This window comes from Xenopus tropicalis, chromosome 8 (genome assembly GCF_000004195.4).
Source record: "Xenopus tropicalis strain Nigerian chromosome 8, UCB_Xtro_10.0, whole genome shotgun sequence".
NCBI lineage: Eukaryota > Metazoa > Chordata > Amphibia > Anura > Pipidae > Xenopus > Xenopus tropicalis.
This window is the reverse complement of record NC_030684.2, coordinates 68,166,396-68,178,786: the sequence shown is the minus strand read 5'-3', so window position 1 is coordinate 68,178,786 and position 12,391 is coordinate 68,166,396. Positions and strand designations below refer to the sequence as shown.

Genomic DNA, 12,391 nt, shown 5'->3' with positions numbered 1-12,391 from the left:
AGTAACTGCTACTGCTAATGCTGAGAGTAGTATTATGGGCATTGATCTTTAAATATTGGTAAACATTTAGGTAAACAATTTCATAACATTACTTTTACTTCTATTTAAAGACATACAATGGCAAAAAAATCCCTTTAATTGTTTTTGTATTATGGCCCCTATTACTGCCCTGTAAGAGTGTCTGTCCTTTTTTTGGCCTGGGCTCACTGTAACACCCTGCCAATCAGGTTTTAGGGAGCAACTTAAGATTTTATTAAGTTTAACTTAAGTATTTATTCTAATTTTCTGCTCGTACATATAGCAGATGTATAATTCCTGTTACCCCTACAACAACAGGACAGACAGTGTTTTGTGTGTCAAAACTCCCTAGCACGTCTCACTGATTTCGGTATTCAGGCTAAAGTGATTCAGGGCTGAATCATCAGATATGGAGGTAGAAACAATAGAAATTGTACCCCTATCTGATTTAGCCCAAAACGCAGCTTTTGTTCAGGTGCCTTCAACGGCGCCCAATCAAAATTTTCTGTTCCCCACGATATCCAAGGTTTTTACAATAGCGGTTGCCTCATCAGTTCACCATACATGCACCGAATATAGTATGAAACCTTGATCGGATGATAATATTGGTGCGTGTATGGCCAACTTAACAGAGTCATTCACACATTACTGAAGTTGTTTTTTTTAATATTTTTTCTTCACAGTCCCAGCAGTAAAAGAATAAAGTTCTGAATATAACATGGTGCACCTCCTCAGTATGTAACCTTAGGTATTAATTAACCCATACATATAAATCTGACCTAAAACACTACAGGGACTGGGAAAATCAGATAATTTTATGAAAATGACTCATGCACCAATGATATGTATCTAGTAATATGGAAATGGGCCTGGAGGATCCAAATGACCTCGATGTGTCCCACTGAAAAGTTTAAGGATTTCTACTCCTTTTTCCTTTAACGTAATGCACATTTAACAGTTCTTTTTTACTGACTGCACATTGTAAAAGAGGAAATATTGTCCATGATTACATTTAGTAAGAACATAGCAGATGTTATGGTGAGGTATCTCAGATATCTGGTACATCCAGCCTACAAATGAATATTACTAATACATGACTACATGAATTCTGTGCCTATATAACTCTTTTTGGCTGTAATACAGACAAGTCATGCTAGTGATAGGTTAGACTAGAGCATGGGTAGATTGGACTCTCTTCCAAAGGATGGGCCTTCGCTATGGGGAAGAATTATTATGGAGGGTGTTGTTGTACTACACCTCCTGCCATATGTAATAAAGTATATGTAAAAGTGAAATAAGCACACCAGAAGCTCTATATGTTACAAAAAACAGAACTGGGTTTATGATCCAAGACCTGCCAGAATGGCAGGTTCAAATGATGGTAAAGGCAGAGCACTGGTGCACCAATGTAGAGAGTAGTTAGTAAGCAATTCTTTATCCTTAGGGTTTCCACCTTAAGCATAAAAAGGGTTGATAACATGACTGTTTTACCCTCTTGGAGGTCATGATGTCAGTATGGTTCAATAGTAATATCAACTGTTGCATAAGGGTTGTTAAAATAATAAATCTGTAATATCCTGTCAAAAGTTTTAGATTAGGATACAGGACCACATGGAAAAGTTGGCTGGTGAAGCCGAGAGCATTTGGCAGTAGTCTGGTATTGTTAGGGTATATTAAGTGAAGTCTGTGCAGTGTGAATTATGTTTAGTGCAAATATCTGATGTATAAAGGCATTACAACTATATGCCCCCAAATATTGAATATTAGCCTGCTGTGTCCCCCCTATAGCCTTTTATAGTAGGTCAAGAGCATTTCTCATGAAGAAAAAAAGAATAAGTGTAACATTATTTTCAAGAGACAACAAATGCAAATGTAACTGTTGTTGATATTGCCTGTTTCTTTAGAATGTTTTGTTTTTATTGTTGGTATGAGCTGTGTGTGTACACTGAACATCCATGTATGCATATATAAGCAAAAAAGTATCCTTGTTGTATACAACATGCATACATTGGGACTTATATGGCTTCCATGCCAGGGCTAATTTCAAACCCCAGAGTATCAACACAACATCTTGCCTACCAGGTATTGGAAAGCTTCAAATATTCTGAACTATAACTTATAACTTCTGACTGTAGGGAGTGATAAGAATTGTAGGGTTAATGCAGCACAGTCACACATTGCAGACATAAGTCAACCAGATGGCCTAATATCCAAATGGCTTTCCTCCATCCACATTCATTTGATATCAAAAGAATTTAATAAAACATCCTGCATGAGGTTTTCTGCCAGCACAGAGTATAATATATATTAAAGTATATAAATATTAAGTCATACAAACAATTTAAACTATTTCAAATGTATTTAAAATATATTTGTGTGAGAAATTGTACCTTAGAGACCCTCAGTGCCTAGGGTGAAGACCCATGCCTAGGGTGGTAGATTAGGGGGTGGCTCTCGGGTTCCTACATAAATTAAAAATTGCTTTCCAAATTAAACAAATCTCCAGACACTACAGATTGGCAATGGGATTGGGTCAGGTTGATATCTAGTGCCTAGGCAGTGCCAACCTTTAAAGGAGAAGGAAAGTCATGTTGGCATTTTACTGCCAATGGATTTGCCACATTACTGCCACCTAGAATACTATATTTATTCTGCAGAAAAAATTACCATACCTGAGTAAAGAGCCATAGAAGGTTTCTCTGTTTGCTTAAGATAGCAGCTGACATTTTAGCTTGGTCTTCATAGCTTCCTGCTGTATAGCTCTTGCTTATATATGCATACATGGATGTTCAGTTATAGCTCAGATCACACATTTCTAAGGGAGGGGGAGGGAGTTATTAGCATTTTTGTTCCCCCAGGAGAGGGGGAATAAAGGATTTTTTCTGAGAGTGGAAGTCAGATACCTGAAGAACATGTTTATAAAAAAGGAGACAAGAAATCCTGTGTTTCTTTTAAAAGAGGACTCTCTTGCAGTGCAGTGTTTGCTTATGGCTGTATTTACATAGACCTTTCCGATAAAGCTTACTTAGTTTTTACCTTTCCTTCTAGATTAAGTATTTTTTCTAATAAAGTTGCAGTGATGTTCCTTTGATCAAAGCATTGCTGTATGTTATAAGCAATATAATAAAACATGATATTTTATTATATAGTATAATTTTTTCCACAAATCAGTATTTCCATCATTAGAGGGAACCATATACTCTCAGCATTGACCTATTGGGAGCCACAATATGCACACATATGCCTGTGTGTTTTATGTAATATTTCTAATGTGCAAAGTACACTACATACAGTAACTAAAGGAATAATTCTGTATAAATAGGCATAATATATAAATAATGGTTGGTGGAGTCCTGACCATTGTGCTTTACAGTCTAACCAAACCAGTACTTTATATAGAAATGTTACATATAACACAAAAGAGTTTGTAGCTTTGTGGTTGGTATCTCATGAAGTGATATTCAGACACCAGAAGAGAACAGTTACAAACTAAATTAGGGTGACCAGATCACTTAAAAATTCAGGGACACATTTATATTATCCAGCTTTAAGGGTTGCACTGATTGCTATTAAATGTAAATGCAATCAGTGCAGCCCTGCAACTTGCATTTATTAGTGTCCCTAAATGTTCAAGTGATCTGGTCACCCTAAACTAAATGGTTAATGTTTCTGTACCAAACACACATTGTACTAATTTTTTTGTTCCTTTAATACTGTCAAGCATTTGATTATTTAACATCAACAAATTGTCTAAATCCTTAATGTCTGCTTGCAGTCTAGAAGGGGTGTTAGAGTTCAGTGTTGCTTAACTTAACAACTTTTAAAACAGAATTTACACATAGAAATTTGTATTTGTATTGAAATGTGTCTGTTTGTTGAAAAAACTGATAGGGCCCGGATTTGTGGCGAGGCCACAAAGGCTCGGGCCTAGGGAGGCACAAACACAGGGGTGGCATGCCGCCCCGCCGCAGGCAAATTTTCAAATTTTGCTCCCATATGGAGCAATGGGGATATCTCCTCACTGCTCCGTATGGGAGTTTTAAGTTTGGCGCTTGCGCATGTGCGTTCGTGTGGCGGGGGCAATAGGGGGGTGCCCAATGGGCTAGAAAATCCAGCGCTGAGAAGAATGGCATTTCATTTACCGCACACTTGATTCCTGAATCCATTGCACCATAAAGGGAGCCTTCTTGTTACCAGGAGCTTAGCAGGGGAGGAAAGTCAAGGTCCATGATGTGTGGAAATGTTATCCTAATATACTTCCTAAAAGACCCCAACACTTTTTTATCATAGAAAATAAGTGTTTACACCATCCCTACAGCAACAAACACATTTTGGGAAACGCCTGTCAGAGGACAGAGGAAGAGGTTGAAATTTTGGTTTGGCTAGGTTACCAATAGAAGGCTTGTAATTGTAAATTGTATACAATTATGTGAATATATAGCATTTGGTCTCTTTTTGTGAAGCCTAAGACCTCCTAAAGTCTCATTATGCTCCACCTATGCCTTTCAAAACCTTGGCCAAAAATATATATATAGGGAAAATACCCATCATGTGAAAAGAAACAGAAGATAAAATATTATGATAATTTCTATTTCTAAATGGACAAACGTTAATGATATAAATTCTGGAGTGAAAATACATTTTTTTTTCTGGCCACAGAATTTTGGACAGTTCTATCCCAAAGTACTTACAGATGTTGCAGGATTTGGGAAGGATAGTATGCTTTCACTGCAGTTTTTATTATATTAATATTTATTACCAGTGCAGTTTTGCACACATAGACAAACACAAGACCCACATGTCATCATATGATAATAAGGAAGAAAACCTCCATAACTGAAGCTTATTGGATATTGTCAAATTCTGTCTGGGGCAAATTAACTTGTGGTCTGAGTGTTCAAGAGAAGATGAAGTGTTTCTTCTCTTCTTGGCTAAAATATACATTTATTTTGCTAACATGACAGTTGATTCTACTGCTGTGTAAGGATGACCATGTCTAAATTAATAATATATCCCAATAGACAAATAAATAACTAGATACTTGGTTGCCAGCAGCATGCTAGTCACATTGGTGTCTATTTCATCACTAAGGGGCAGATCTATCAAAGGTTAGAAAAAACATATTTCTGTTCCAAGGGAAAAGCAGGTATCTAACTAGGGCCCACCATATATAAATTTAAATTCAACATCTCCCATACATTGCAGGCCCCTTCTTTTAATCAGCTGACTCTACGACATTAAACATTTTAAAAGTATTTTCCATTTGTATCTGTAAATTCATATTGGGCATTTTTGTTTTTTAGAATTCCTGTGTACAGACACATTCCTATGTACAGATACAGCACTGAGTGTGTTAGTCCTCCTGCTTGTTCCAGACTGGGATTTAAAATGGCCCAAACAGCCCCCCACTTGCCCAATAAATAGTGTCTGTCTATGGAATCTTACAGCAACCCCTCTGGTATTTGCCAGAATCCACAGATTGTCAGTCCGGGCCTGCCCCCTGCTGTATTGTTATTATAACTGCAGGTTCCCACAATATGAATTTTAGTCTGATAGAAGGTGCAGAGCACAGCAATTGCCCCATAACTAAGTGCTCGGTGCCATGCTTGGTATTCTTGCCCTTGTGCCCTATGGAGTGCTAATTTCTGACTGTACTTACACAGACCTAGGGGTAAAGCAGCGGTGTTAAGCTTGTATTCACTCCAGCTCTTTCTGTTTCCATTCTTCAGCCTTGTGCTATAAATGCCAGTTTCAGCCTAACATACCAGTTATTGCACAACTAATTCAGTCACTGGTGCCTAAGAAAGTGGCAGTTACTTTTATATAAGGTGTATTACATAAATGATTGTGCTTGGCCTTTGTTTATTGTTCTACTGTGTACACATGAAGACTGATGTTGCGTAAATAGATTTAGAATTTTTTTTCCCTTGTAAATATGAAATCAGTGTTTGCAAAATGTTCCAAAGCCAAACAGTTTTGCAGAACAGGTATATAAATAATATCTATATGATCTGCATATTTTGTTAGAACTTGATATGCATGTTGACTACGAAGTGCGTTCAGCATTCAGGAAGATTTGTTGTTTTTCCAGCACTTTTCTAATTTCCTGGACAGAAGGCTGGAATCTGTTCTTCCAGACAAAGCAGAGACAAGGTTAAGCTCATTTGCTTTCCTCAGTCTGCCTGTGAGCAATATCTAATTCATTCTGCTAAAGCATACAAATGTTGAGATGACCCTTTTAAAACACTTGTTGGGATCCCCAGGAGGCCCATTACCAAATAATATTCAATTAATATATTGTTGTAGTGGGTTTATCTATCTATATAAGTTGTCACATACTACCCTTAAACAAATCCAGACTATTGATGCGTTGTACATAGGCTGAGAATAATTTATGATTAAATGGGAATTGTCATTAAAATATAAAGTTGTTTTCAGTTTAGTGGATGCTTTATTATTCTTTTTCATAACTGGGTTTTATGTTTTTATTATAGTAAAGATGGTGTATTAGTATGCTAAATCTTACAGTTTGTTGCTATGCCAAATGACTAAACCATGGTGTTTGGCCAGTAGCGCATTGCAAATTGTTAACCCATGCTGTAATCAGCCAGTCAGAGCTGAAATCTCTCACAGCATGAGAGTGTTATTTGCAGTCTGCAAATAAAATGTTAGGTCAAGGAAGTTGTCAAATACATAAACAACTGTAAAGAATATATAAGAGACTGTTTGTGAAACAGATGTATTAAATATAAACATCAGCTTAGTGGATTTTTAGAACAGACATAGTTTAAGGTAACCATAAATGCTGTGGTTTGGTCATGTTGGGATTTTCTCACTGCATAACTGCATATATTTTGTGGTTGCTTCTCTGGAGGAAATTTCTAAATACTTTCCTACTATACGATTGTACTATTTGCAGACCAGAAAGTGATGGGCGACTACACTTCTTAGCTTCCATTCAGATTAACCTTTCAAAACCCAATGTATGCCATGTGACCATTTGTGTCTAAGGCCAAATTGATCAATACCCTACTGTTGAACCTTTAGGGTTCTTAACCTCAGCAAGAAATAACAAAAAGGGATCTAATTTAACAAATATGAATTATAGAATAAAAATAGTATCAGAGGGCCATGCTTGCAAAAGCTTACAATCTAAAGGACTGCTATATTGGCAGCGAACAGGGGATCTTTTTCTTTTTTTCCTTTCTCTCTCACTCTCTCTATATATATTTATATATAAAATGAGCACTAAGTGCCTATATATATTACAAATAATGCATTTTAGTAAAAACATTTGTAGGGACCCCAAAGAATTGGGCCCCTCCAGGATTAGTTCCCCTTTAGACAGGCACCATGAGGGTGGCCTTATGAGATTTGGACACCTAAAGGTGGTCCTGGGTGTTTATGTGTGAAAAGGGAGTTTCCCTGCAAGTTAACAGCCACCACTAGATGTCGCTGTGCTAAAAGTATAAAAGGGAATGACTCCCAGTTTCAGCAGGTCTTCGTCCTGGGACTGCTTCTTGTAAAGAAGCGTATAACAGGCTTGTGTTCTAGTACAGGAGGTACTGTAACAGGTCACTCTAGGAGTGACAGGCAGGCTAGAGAGAACAGGCAGTGATAGCCCCAACAGGAGAGAGAGGGGTTAAGACCCCCCAGCACTCATGGCTGGAGTTAAGGGCCTGTAGTGTGTAGTAAGAGGAGCCAAGTCAGCACCTGGGAGTGTTCCCAGTGAAGGGGCCCTACGCGTGGACCGGGGTGAGTTCCTAGGTGGAAGCATCCGGCGGGAGTACCGGGGGTAACCCAAAGAGAGAGTGTGTGACTTGAGCCGTCTGTGTGACATCCTCTGAAGTGTTCTGCCTGCATCAATAAACAAGTTCATCTGGTTCATCATCATAACTGGTGTCTTGGCTGTTCATATACTGAGGATCCTCAACTGCCTGGTAAGCAGCTACCCCAAGGGAAGGGCAAGGTACCGGGAGTTGCTGGGAGTCCGGGTCCAAGGAGGACCTCATAGAGTTTTCCCAGGGAGGAGACATATAGTTCTACCTATACCTACCCTGGGTGGAGGCACGCCATTGATTTATATTACACCTGTCCCCCATAATAAGCGGGGGCTCAGGGCTCCTGTAGCGCCACACGCAGGTGATTGCGTGTTAAAAGTACAACCGTAGCCAAAATAGGGTTACACATTTTTTGCCATATTTCCTTATTGCACTAATGAGCTCATCTCATTTGCACGCTGAACATTGTAAATGACACCAGTTGTGGCTTTTTGGCACAACTGTGCCCGGTTTGTGGCAGAGCACACGTGCAGTTCCATCAGCTTTGGAGCATTGCCCCTTTGTGATTACATTTATGCCAGAATTCTGGGAAATAAACACAACATTGTGGGAAAAAATATAGCTCCAATATGCACTTTGATGTGCAGTATCTACTATATTTGCGGACGTACATTGTGCCCTCTAGTTTTGCAAGATATTTTTTACCATCTTTAACACATATACATATTAGGGTTCATGTATGTCAATCTGGTTCAATCTCTGCAGTTCAGTTTTGCCCAAAGAATAGGACTCACCTCATTTGCACGCTGAACACTGGAAATGACACCAGTTGTGGTTTTTTAGGCACGGCACAACTGTGCCCGGTTTGTGGCAGAGCACACGTGCAGTTCCATCAGCTTTTCAGCATTGCCCCTTTGTGATTACATTTATGCCAGAATTCTGGGAAAAAAACACAACGTTGTTGGAAAAAATATAGCTCCAAAATGGACTTTCATGTGCAGTATCTATAATTGTGGACGTACATTTTGCCCTCTAGTTTTGCAAGATATTTTTTACCATCTTTAACACATACAGTATACCATTCTCTTCTCTGTAATTTTCTAAGATCCAGGGTCGGTAATGGATGAAAGAGTTAGATTTTTTGTTTACACGTGCCCACAGTAACAGCCAATACAGACATACAGAACCTCGTGATGTGTGAAAGATGTCATCTTCTACTTCAGAGCTTCTGCGACTCCTGTTCAGTTTATTTTTAAATCACCTCAGGCAAAGGAAGCAGCATTTTCATCCTCTCCTCCGTATTTGATTTAGCCCCCGGAAATATTTTCTGATAATTCTAAGGCTCATGGCTGAGAAAAGACCAAAATCAACCCTGATGCCTCTTATTCACATTGCTGCTTTTTTTCCCCCATGTGTTCTTTTCACGATAATACAAATGATAAAAGTACATAATTAATATAATATACTTCTTGTTTCTTGTCTTTTTTTTAATAAAAACTTTAATAAATGTCAAACCAATTTCATTTTGTGAATAACCCTTCATGTTATATATTGCTCCATGGGCCCGATTTGCAAACTTTCACAGTGCAGCATTTTTTTTCAACTCCAGCCTAACTGTAGCAGCCGCAAATCAGTTACTGCAGGCAGAAAATTTTCCACAAATTTCTGCTCTGGTTAATAAACTGCATGTTTGCTACAAATGCGCATATGCATTTATGTTATGAACATTATATATACTGGATATTATGTACAATTTCAAGGGTGCATAAAATGTAGTGCGGATTGTGCAAGAGGAAATGTGTACTTTAAGCTGGGGCACTGACAATACAGGGTTCCTTTCTGCCTCCCGGTGTGATTGGCACAATGTCACTAGGTCTAGGGATACTGCTTATAACTGCTTAAAGTACGGCATATTGCTCCTAGTTTTTGCTGCCTGCTGTGCACTGGCAGCAAACTAGTGGCAATGCCAGCAGCTCCCAGCAGACTTTAAAAGAGAAATGTCTGCTTAAAATGATATATGAGCCTTGGGGGACTGGGTAAGCAGGCAAAGCTGTTGCCCCTGGCCTGCACATTCTGGATCTGTGCCAGCTAGCTTTCTGGATAAGAGGATTTTTACTGTAAACAACCACTCCAAACCCTGCTCCCAGCTGCTCAAAATATGGCCTGCATCAACCAATCCGCCTAATCTACCTGACTCTTTTTATAAGTCCCACTCCTTTTTGTAGCTGAAAGCAAAACTGCCTATGGAAGAACAGAGAATTTAGCAGTTATTCAGCTATTCTGTATTCTAAGCACTGTAACACAAGTTTATTAGACATGCACCTGAGTGATGTGGTAACCTTAACCAACAACTACTTTTACAGAACTAAGTAAGGTTAATTTATATAGAGATACTTGCACTGTTCATTTTCATTTTGCAAGCTTGCAGAGTTGCATCGCTTACAAAATGGTTTTGAAGTGAATGTGAATATATAACTTCTCCTGTGGTGTTAGAAATCAGTGTGCAAATAAATGTCAATGACTTTGACTGTGATGATGAAATGCACACAGCAGTGCACCGAGAAGCCAGAGGACACAGATGAAAGTGGTGGGGTTGCAGTGCATGTTCCCTTCCTTTGCAAACATGACATTTCCTAACTATGTAAACTACTGCAAGCTGTTGGAGCATTTAGCATACTGTTAACGTCAGTAGATGCTAGCATGCCTTAGGTAAACAAATACATCTCTCTCAGATTCCCACAAGTGCCAGAACATCTCTTTGATCTTTGAAGGGAAATGTAATTAAAAAAAAATAATGGCTGTAAATCTGGTGAAGTAACAATTCTTTGGCTTGTATAGATTATTGTTCACTTGCCATCTATACTTATTATCACCCTTGCTTATATTTCCTTCTCAGCCCATCACCTTTTACAACTGCCAGTATTCTCAATAAGCCCATGTCCTAAAATTAAACTACTTTATAAAATGCCATTTTCTCCCTCTCATGTCTCCCTGAAGCAGCTTTGGGAAGGGGTCACTGACTCTGTAAACTGTTCTGATTTGCTGTATTGGTTGATACATTTATTATCTTTGGCCCTGCTGAGCATAATCCCTGGGTTTCACTAAAGGCAGCTGTTATAATTGATACAATGGTTAATGACGTGCCACAGATGCTATTGAGAAATGTATCAACTAATGTAGCAAATAGTAACACATCAGTCTGCAGTTGGATTACTAGATGGATATTAGCCTTAATGGGTGGTTCACCTTTAAGCTATGTTACAGAATCACCTCTTCTAAGCAACTTTTCAATTGGTCTTCATTATTTATTATCGTTTTTTTAATTATTTGCCTTCTTCTTTTATATCTTTGCAGTTTTTAAATGGGGGTCACTGACCCCAGCAGCCAAAAACTATTGCTCTGTGAGGCTACAGTTATATTGTTAGTTACTTTTTGTAACCTTCTTCTCTATTCAGCCCCTCTCCTATTCCTATAAAGTTCTCTCATCCAAACCACTTCCTGGTTGCTGAGGTAACTTGGACCCTAGCAACCAAATAACTGCTGAAACTCCTGACTGGGGAGCTGCCGAACTGAAAATGAAATAATTAAAAACTACAATTGATAAAAGATAAAGACCAAATGCAAATTGTATCAGAATCAGTGTCGGACTGGCCCATCAGGATACCAGGAAAACTCCACTTGGGCCCAGGTGTCAGTGGGCCCTCCTGCTCACCCAACCATTTGCCTTGTATGCCTATACCATGGTCATTACTTAATTCTATATGAGAAAAAAATGAAGAAATGGAGGAAAGGATAGATAATAGTATGTAAAAAGAAGTAATTAAGAGACTAAAGAAAGTGAGTAAAGAGAGAAGGGGAGAGTGAGTCTAAGGTTTTCTGGTGGGCCCTTGGCACTGATCAGAATATAACTCTCTACATCATACTACAAGTTAACTTAAAGTTGAACAACCCCTTTAAACTCCAGGGAAAGGATACGCAAAGTTTAAACATACATTTTAGAAATAAAAATAGACAGCAACTGAAAAAAAAAGTTATTTCTGGTGTTGTATCTGAAAACACCTGAACTGAAGAATGTTTTTGGAAGCTGAACATCCCCTTTACATACAGAACACAAATTCATTATCCAGGGAGGTAAAAAGCAGAGGACTTTATGCACATCTGCACATCTGCATTATCCGGACAGTCCCAAACAGTTAATAAGGCTGCCATTTAAAGTGAATGCCAGCTGGAAACACAATAGTTAAAACAACGACATGTTTCCTAAATGTGCAATAATACATAGAACCTGACATATTCCCACAGACACAAATCAATCTGTTTTATTTATTATTACAACTTCTTTGGTGTCTGCATTTTTGCAAATTCCCCTCAGATTGTTTAATGCATAGTTTTATGTGTGTGTTAGGATTACAACATCCCGCCACTTGTTTCTCAAGAGGGCTGATATTCTGTCTGCCAAGGGTGAGGCTGTGAAAGTCAGATCAGGGCAAGCTCGGAATTCCCATACATGGGAAAGAATTTGGTGATCCTGCACAGATCCTACAGACCAGCCAAGCAAATGCTGGGGGTTACTGTTTCAATGACTGAGCTTC

General features: G+C 38.6%; 1 protein-coding gene across 2 annotated transcripts in view; it reads left to right on the top strand.

The window, feature by feature from the left end:
- Nucleotides 1-12,391, top strand: part of gpc3 (glypican 3) — a 243,844-nt gene that overhangs the window by 142,825 nt on the left and 88,628 nt on the right. The window lies entirely within an intron of this gene.